The sequence below is a fragment of the Peromyscus eremicus genome, chromosome 1 (genome assembly GCF_949786415.1).
Source record: "Peromyscus eremicus chromosome 1, PerEre_H2_v1, whole genome shotgun sequence".
Classification (NCBI taxonomy): Eukaryota; Metazoa; Chordata; class Mammalia; order Rodentia; family Cricetidae; genus Peromyscus; species Peromyscus eremicus.
Window position 1 is genome coordinate 172,553,516 of NC_081416.1, and position 8,302 is coordinate 172,561,817.

The window sequence follows — 8,302 nt, forward strand, 5'->3', positions numbered from 1 at the left end:
TGGGATCTGTCCCTGAGACATGAGCAGGCTTTTTGGAGCCCATTGCCTAAGGTGTGACACCTTGCTCAGCCTTGGTACAGGAGGGAGGGACCTGGACCTGCCTCAATTGAATGTACCAGGCTCTACTGAATCCCCATGGGAGACTTTGACTTTGAGGAGGTGGGGGAGGGGGTTAGGGGGAAGTCTAGGGGATGGGAAAAGGGAGGACGGAGTATCTGTGGTTGGTATGCAAAATGAATAGAAAATTTCTTAATAATAAAAAAGAAAAAGCTATATTAATTAATGAGTGCTGAGGGAAAAACAGTATTCTTAATGAATGAGCACTTGATAAATTATCCAAATAGTCAGTCATAGACATAAACATATGAGCAATACTAAATGGGCCCAGCACATTGTATTCATATAGCTATTAATTTTACAGAAAAGTAATAATTATAACAATATTAATATTAATATTTGCAGAAGAGACCTGGATTTGAGAGAAAGTGGAAGGCATGAGAGGTGGTAGAGGGTGAAACTGAGGAATGCAAATGGTGTAAATTCAATGAGCATGTAGAAAATTCTAAAAAAAACACCTTTAAAAGCTTTAGAAATGAGTTAAAATAATAGAGAGTCAGGGAGAGTGAGAGAACAAGAAATAGCTGCCATGGGAGTGATCATGAATGGAGACATAGGAACCTCTTCTGAAAGTAGTCTCCATTTCTGGGTAGTATTATTGAGCAGTCTTCCTCCAATCCCGAGCACAAAGGAGAGGTTTGATCTTCTATAATCTTATAGGGGCTGATAGAAGTGTCACACTATGTATTTAGTTCAGTGTAGTGTAAGGGACAAGAAGCATGCAGGAGCTGGTTATGGCAAATTGAGTGTAGTCAGGTCAGAGCACAGAGAACCCCTACACTCTGTCCTAGAGTGAGCTACAGGAGATGTGGCCTGATTGGGGCTATGGGAACCTGGCCTAAAGCCTCAGACCTGTGTCCTACCAAAGTTGCTGAGACTATGTCTTCACAGTAGGTAGTAGGAGGGAAATTCAAAGTACCGCTGAAATGTTCTAAGATGGGAACTTGAAACCGGACTAGGGGTTTGTTCTCAGAGCTCCAAAGGAGAGGACAGAGATGAGGCAGAGGTTTAGGAGCAGGAAGCCCTTAGTGAACTGGAAACAATCAGGGGAGGGAGAGCCACAATGTTTTCTACACAAAGTTTATTCCTATTGGCCATTATTTACTGAAAGACAAAGTTTCCAACTATAACAGTGTGCCCCTCTAAATGAAAATCAGTGCAGGGTGGGCCACTGGGTAAAAGCACTTGCTGCCAAGGCTGACATACTGACCTCAATTCCCAGATTCAACTTCATGGAATTAGAGAATGAATTCCTTCACATCTTCTAAACTCCATACATGTATAGTAGCATTTTCTTAATCATACACTGATATATGCATAAGTAAACACACACATTCTCTCTCTCTCTCTCTCTCTCTCTCTCTCTCTCTCTCTCTCTCTCTCTCTCTCTCTCACACACACACACACACACACACACACACACATACACACACACACACACACACACACACACACACACACATACACATTGTGATTTCCAACTAGGGCTGCCATCTGCTTAATGTTAATGTATCTCATACTCATTACATGAATGTCTTGCTCCCCTTCATTGTAAGGACATAAGGAAGTTTTAGATTCACTCTCTCACTCTCTCTCTCTCACTCACTCTCTCTACCTCTTTCCACAGATATAAAATGCATAACTAAATGTAGATTAAAAGTCAAACTGAAGCATTAGCCTATTTTGTTATCTACCAATATGAGATTCCTCATATCAGTGCCCTTGTATCATCATTCATTCATTCATTCATTCATTCATTCATCCACAGGTATTTGAGCCTTTTCCAGGCCCTGGAACACTCAAAAATAGCTGGGGTATTCTGTCTTCCCAAAGCCCTGGTTGCAATGGACCAGAAGACAGACCGGCATCTAGAAGGTGAATTCAACTGTTGACTAGAACCACAAAGGGAACAAGGAAGAAAGTGAGAAAGGAGGTCTGGGGAGATGTTCCAAATGTAATAGCACAAGCTGATCTTCCAGAGGACCTGAATTCAGTTCCCAGCACCTATGTGAAGAGGCTTCAGAACGTCACCTAACTCCAGCTCCAGGTGATTCCACACACCCTAGGCATCCACTAATCACCTGGGCATCTCCTTCTGAGACAGCATGGAGAACCCAGCTGCACCAGTTCTCAGTAGGTAACTAACTGTTCTCATGCTCTTATGATGTGTCATAGTACAGTCAGGATCCCCAATGGGAAGGAAAAGAGGCCCTATGTCCTACTGATGACTCCATGTCTTCAGGGATTAAGACTAGAAAATTCTCTCCTGCAGGCAAATAGTAACAGATGATGCTCTGGACAGTTGTCCTAATCCCAGTATCAGGACCTTGTTCATATTTGAGGTTACCTTATTACCATAGCAACGTTCATTAGCAATGTGTGCTATCACTGGAAAAAAGACACAGAAAAAAATGTGTACATCTGTCTCATGCACCATGGGTGACAGACAAGCTGTCTGTGTACAAACACGTATTCAGTGTCTTCACCCTGGAGGCCTTCTCAGGCATATGTGAAGCAGGAACAGCTGTTTTTCACAGAAGTCAATCTTGGCCATTGGCAGCTTGAGGAGATGTCTGTTCTATGAAGTGAAAATAAATGGACAGTTAGATTTGACTCTAGAACTGAACTACCCAACTCTGGAGAATTTCTCCTAAATTCCAGGACGCCACAGCCCATGTCCTGGACAGGAAATCATGTGTTTTATGTCATGCTGCTATCACTACTCCAGAAAGGCAAAGGAAAGGGCTTTGCTTTGTACCTTGCAAAAGATTCTGCATCTTACCCAGGGCTCTCTCTGCTCAGGGAGTCACTGATTTCAAACAACTCTAGCATCTTTCTCTTTTCATACTTCATTGTGCTCTTTAGAGAAGCAATCATTTTGGGGATTGGCCTTAGATCCTGGGTATTAGTAACAATTTTCTCATATGGAGACAGTTAGCATCCCATATCCCTAACCCATATCTGCCAAATACACTTGTCCCTTCCAGTCAGAGTTCCAGCAAGTTCTTGCTCACTACCTTCTACCAGTCAGATCTGCTACTGAAAATATCCACTTGGGAATGTTGAAGATATGGCTCCAGTGGTCAAGAAGACTGCTTGCTCTTGTAGAAGACACATGTTCTGTTTCCAGCACAAACATGTCAGCTCATAACCAGTCTGTAATTCCATTTCCAGGGGATCCAATACCACCTTTTGGCTTCTGTGAGTACTAGGCATACGTGTGTTGCATAGATATTCATGCCGTAAAATAACCATACACAAGCCAAGAAAGAAAGAAAGAGAGAGAGAGAGAGAGAGAGAGAGAGAGAGACAGAGAAACAAAGAAAGAAAGAGATAAATACAGAGAGAGAAAGAAAGACAGAGAGAGAAACAAAGAAAGAGAGAAAGAAAGAAAGAAAGAAAGAAAAAAGAAAGAAAGAAAAAAGAAAGAAAGAAAGAAAAAAGAAAGAAGGAAGGAAGGAAAGAAAGAAAAGGAAGGAAGGAAGGAAGAAAAGAAGAAACCAGCCACATTAATTTTTTATTTTATTTTTTTTCATTTTACATACCAACTACATTTCCTCTGTCTCCTCTCCTTCTACTCCCCCCATCTCCCAACACCCCAACACGAGCAATCCTCAGTAATTTTAAGGCCGCCCATGGGGAACCAACAAAGTCTGGTATATCGAGTTAAGGCAGGGCAAAGCCCCTTTCCCCTGCACCAAGGCTGGCCAAAATATCCTTCCATAGGGAATGGGCTCCAAAAAGCCAGAACATGAACTATGGATAAATCCTGGTCCCTGTGCCAGGGGCCCCACAAACTGATCATGCCACACATACATTCAGAGGCCTTACTTCGGTTCCATGTAGGTTCCCAGCTGTCAGTCCAGAGTCAGTGAGCTCCCACTAGCTCAGGTCAGCTGTCTCTGTGGGTTTCATCATCATGATATTGACCATCACCCTTGCTCATATAATCCCTTTTCCCTCCCTTCGACTGGACTCCAGGTGCTCAACCCAGTGCTTAGCTGTGAATCTCTGCATCTGCTTCCATCAGTTACGGGGTAAAGGTTCTATGATAACAATTAGGTTAGTTATCAGTTGATTACAGGGTTAGGTGTGTTCTAGCACCCTCTCCACTATTGCTAGGAGTCTGAGCTTGTAGATTCCTGGGGATTTCCCTAGCACCAGGTTTCTCCCCATCCCCATAATGGCTCCCTCTATCAAGATAGCTCTTTCCTTGCTCTCCATCTCTGTCCCACCCACAACTGGACCATCCTGTTCCCTCATGTTCACATCCCCTATTCTCCATTCCCTCATCCCTAAACTCCGAGTTTACTCAGAAGATCTTTCTTATCTATTTTCCCTTCCTAGGGCAATCTAGGCACATCCCTCTCAGGGTCCTCCTTGTTACCTAGCTTCCTAGTGTTGTGGATTGTGGCCTAATTATCCTTTGCTTTACATCTAAAAATCCACTTATGAGTGAGTACATACCATGTTTGTCTTTCTGAGTCTTGGTTACCTCACTTAGAATGATTTTTCTAGTTCCATCCATTTGCCTGCAAATTTCATGATGCATTGTTTTGTTCTTCTGAGTGATATTCCATTCAGTAAATGTGCCATACTTTCTTTATCAGTTCTACAGTTGAGGAGCATCTAGGTTGTTTCCAGGTTCTGGTTATTATGAGTGATGCTGCTATGAACATAATTGAGCAAGGATCATTGTGTTGTGTCTGAGCATCATTTAGGTATATGCCCAAGAGTGATGTTGCTGGGTCTTGAGATAGATTGATTCCCAATTTTCTGAAAAACCACCATACTCCTTTCCAAAGTGACTGTACAAGTTTGCACTCACACCAACAGTGAAAGAGTGTTCCCTTTACTCCACATCCTCTCTAACATAAGCTGTCTTAAGTGTTTTTGACCATATCCGTTCTGACAGGTGTAAGATGGTATCTCAGAGTTGTTTTGATTTGCATTTCCCTGATGGCTAAGGATGTTGAGAAATCCCTTAAATGTCTTTCAACCATTTGAGATTCTTCTGCTGAGAATTCTCTGTTTTAGATCTGGACCCATTTTTATTGGATTATCTGGTATTTTGCTGTCTAGTTTCATGAGTTCTTTGTATATTTTGGAGATCAGCCCTGTGTCAGATGTGGGGTTGGTGAAGATATTTTCCCATTCTGTAGGCTGATGTTTTGTCTTAGGTTCATGGGGACCTATTTATTAATTGTTGCTCTCTTGTCTGTGTTACTAGTGTTGCATTTAGAAAGTAGTCTCCTCTATGCCAATGTCATCTAGGCTACCGCCCAATTTCTTTTCTATCAGGTTCAGTGTAACTGGATTTATGTTGAGGTCTTTAATCCATTTGGACTTGAGTTTTGTGCATGGTGATAGATATGGAACTATTTGAGTTCTTTTGCATGTCGACATCAAGTTATACAAGCATCATTTGTTTAAGATGCTTTCATTTTTCCATTGTAGAGTTTTGGCTACTCTGTCAAAAATTAGGTGTTCATAGGTGTGTGGTTTAATGTCAGGGTCTTCAATTCAATTCTGTTGATTTACATGTCTGTTTTTATGCCAATACAAAGTTGTTTTTATTACTATACCTGTATAGGGAGCTTGAGGTTTGTGGTGGTGATGCCTCTAGTAGTTGCTTTATTGTACATGATTGTTTTGGCTGTCCTGGGTTTTTTGTTTTTCCATATGAAGTTGAGTATTGTTCTTTTGAGATCTGTGAAGAATTGTGTCAGGATTTTGGTGGAGATTGCATTGAATCTGTAGATTGCTTATGGTAACATTGCCATTTTTACTATGCTAATCCTACCTATCCAAGTGCAGGGGAGATCTTTCCATTTTCTCGTATCTTCTTCATTTTTTTCTACAAAGACTTAACGTTCTTGCCATATAGATATTTTTCTTGCTTAGTTCTAGTTACCCCCAAGATATTCTATGTTGTTTATGGCTACTGCAAAGGGTGATGTTTCTCTGATTTCTTTCTCAGCCCATTTATCATGTGTATGTAAGAGGGCTACTGATTTTTTTCAGTTAATCATCTTTCCTGCCACATTACTGAAGTTGTTTATCAGCTGTTGGAGTTTCCTGGTAGAAATTTATGTATACTACCATATCATCTGCAAATATGACTCATTTGACTTCTTTCTTTGCAAACTGTATCCCCCTTGATCTCTTTTGCTTGTCTTATTGCTCTAGCTAGAACTTTGAGTACTATATTGAACAGATATGGAGAGAATGGACAGCCTTGTCTTGTTCTTGATTTTAGTGGAACTACTTTGAGTTTCTCTCATTTTAATTTGATGTTGGCTATTGACTTGCTGTAAATTGTCTTTGTTATGTATAGGTATGTTCCTTGTATCCCTGATCTCTCCAACACCATTATCATGAAGGAGTGTTGGATTTTGTTGTAGGATTTTTCAGCATCTAATGGTATGATTATGTGTTTTTTCCTCCAGTGTGTTTATATGGAGGGTTATATTGACTGATTATCATATGTAGAATCATCCTTGCATCTCTGGGATGAAGACTAGTTTATCATGGTGGATGATTTTTTTTGATGTGTTCTTGGAGTTGGTTTGGCAGTATTTTATGGTATATTTCTGCATCAGTGTTCATGAGAGAGATTGGTCTGTAATTCTCTTTCTTTGTTGCATCTTTTTATGGTTTGGCTATCAGGGTAACTGTAGCTTCATAAAATAAGTTTGACAATGTTTCTTCTGTTACTATTTTGTAAAACAATATGAGGAGTACTGGTATTAGCTCTTCTTTGAAATTCTGGTAGAACTCTCTCCTGAAACAGTTTAGTCCTGGGCACTTTTTGTTTGGGAGGATTTTAATGACTGCTTCTATTTCCTTAGTAGTTATAGGTCATTTTAAGTTGTTTATCTGTTCTTGATTTAAGTTTGGTATGTGGTATCTATCAAAAAAATTGACCAATTCTTTTGTTTTCCAATTTTGTGGAGTACAGGTTTTTGAAGTATGATCTAATCAATCTCTGGAGTTTCTCAGTGTCTGTTGTAATGTCCCCCTTTTCATTCCTGCTTTTGTTAATTTGGATATTCTCTCTGTATCTTCTGGTTAGTTTGGATAAGGGTTTGTCTCTCTTGTTGATTTTCTGGAAGAACCAACTCTTTGTTTCATTGATTTTTTCTTATATATTTATTGATTCTGCCCTTAGTTTGATTATTTCCTATCATGTACATCTTCTAGCTGAGTTTGCTTCTTTTTGTTCTAGAAAAGAACAAAAAGCTTTCAGGTGTGCTGTTAAGTCCCTAGTGTAAGATTTAACCAAATTTTTTATGTAGGCACTTAGTGCTATGAACTTTCCTCTTAGCAATGCTTTCATAGTGTCCCACATGTTTGGGTATGTTGTGCCTTCATTTTCATTGAATTCAAGGAAGTCTTTATTTTTATTTCTTCCTTGACTCATTGGTGATTCAATTGAGCATTATTCAGTTTCCATGAGATTGTAGGCTTTCTGTAATTTGTGATATTGTAGTCTAACTTTAAGCCATGGTGATCCAATGAGATACAGGGGTTTATTCCAATTTTTTTGTATCTGCTGAGATTCGTTTTGTGACCAAGTATTAGGTCAGTTTTAGAGAGGGTTCCATGAGGTTCTGAGAAGAAGGAATATTCTGTTGTGTTTGGGTGAGATGTTCTCTAGATGTCTGTTAAGTCCATTGGAGTTACAACATCTGTTAGTTCTCTTACTTTGCTGTTAAATTTCTGTCTGTCCGAGTTGTCCATTGGTGAGAGTGGGGTGTTGAAGTCTTCCACTGTTAGTGTGTGGGGTTTATTGTGTTATTTAAGCTTTACTAATGTTTCTTTTACAAAATCATGTGCCCTCTATTTGTTCTGAATTGAAGCTTCATCTTGATGGATTTTTTCCTGTGATGAGTATGAAATGTCTTTCTCCATCTCTTTTGATTACTTTTAGTTTGAAGTCTATTTTGTTAGATATTAGAATAGCTACACTTGCTTGTTTCTTTGGTCCTTTTGATTGGTAAATCTTTTCCAACCCTTTAATCTGAGGTAATGTCTTTCTTTGAAGTTGAGGTGTGTTTCTTCTATGCAGCAAGATGGATTCTGTTTTTGTACCCATTCTGTAAACCTGTGTCTTTTTATAGGTGAATTAAGTCCATTAACATTAATAGATATGAACTATCAGTGTTTGTTAATTTCTGTTATT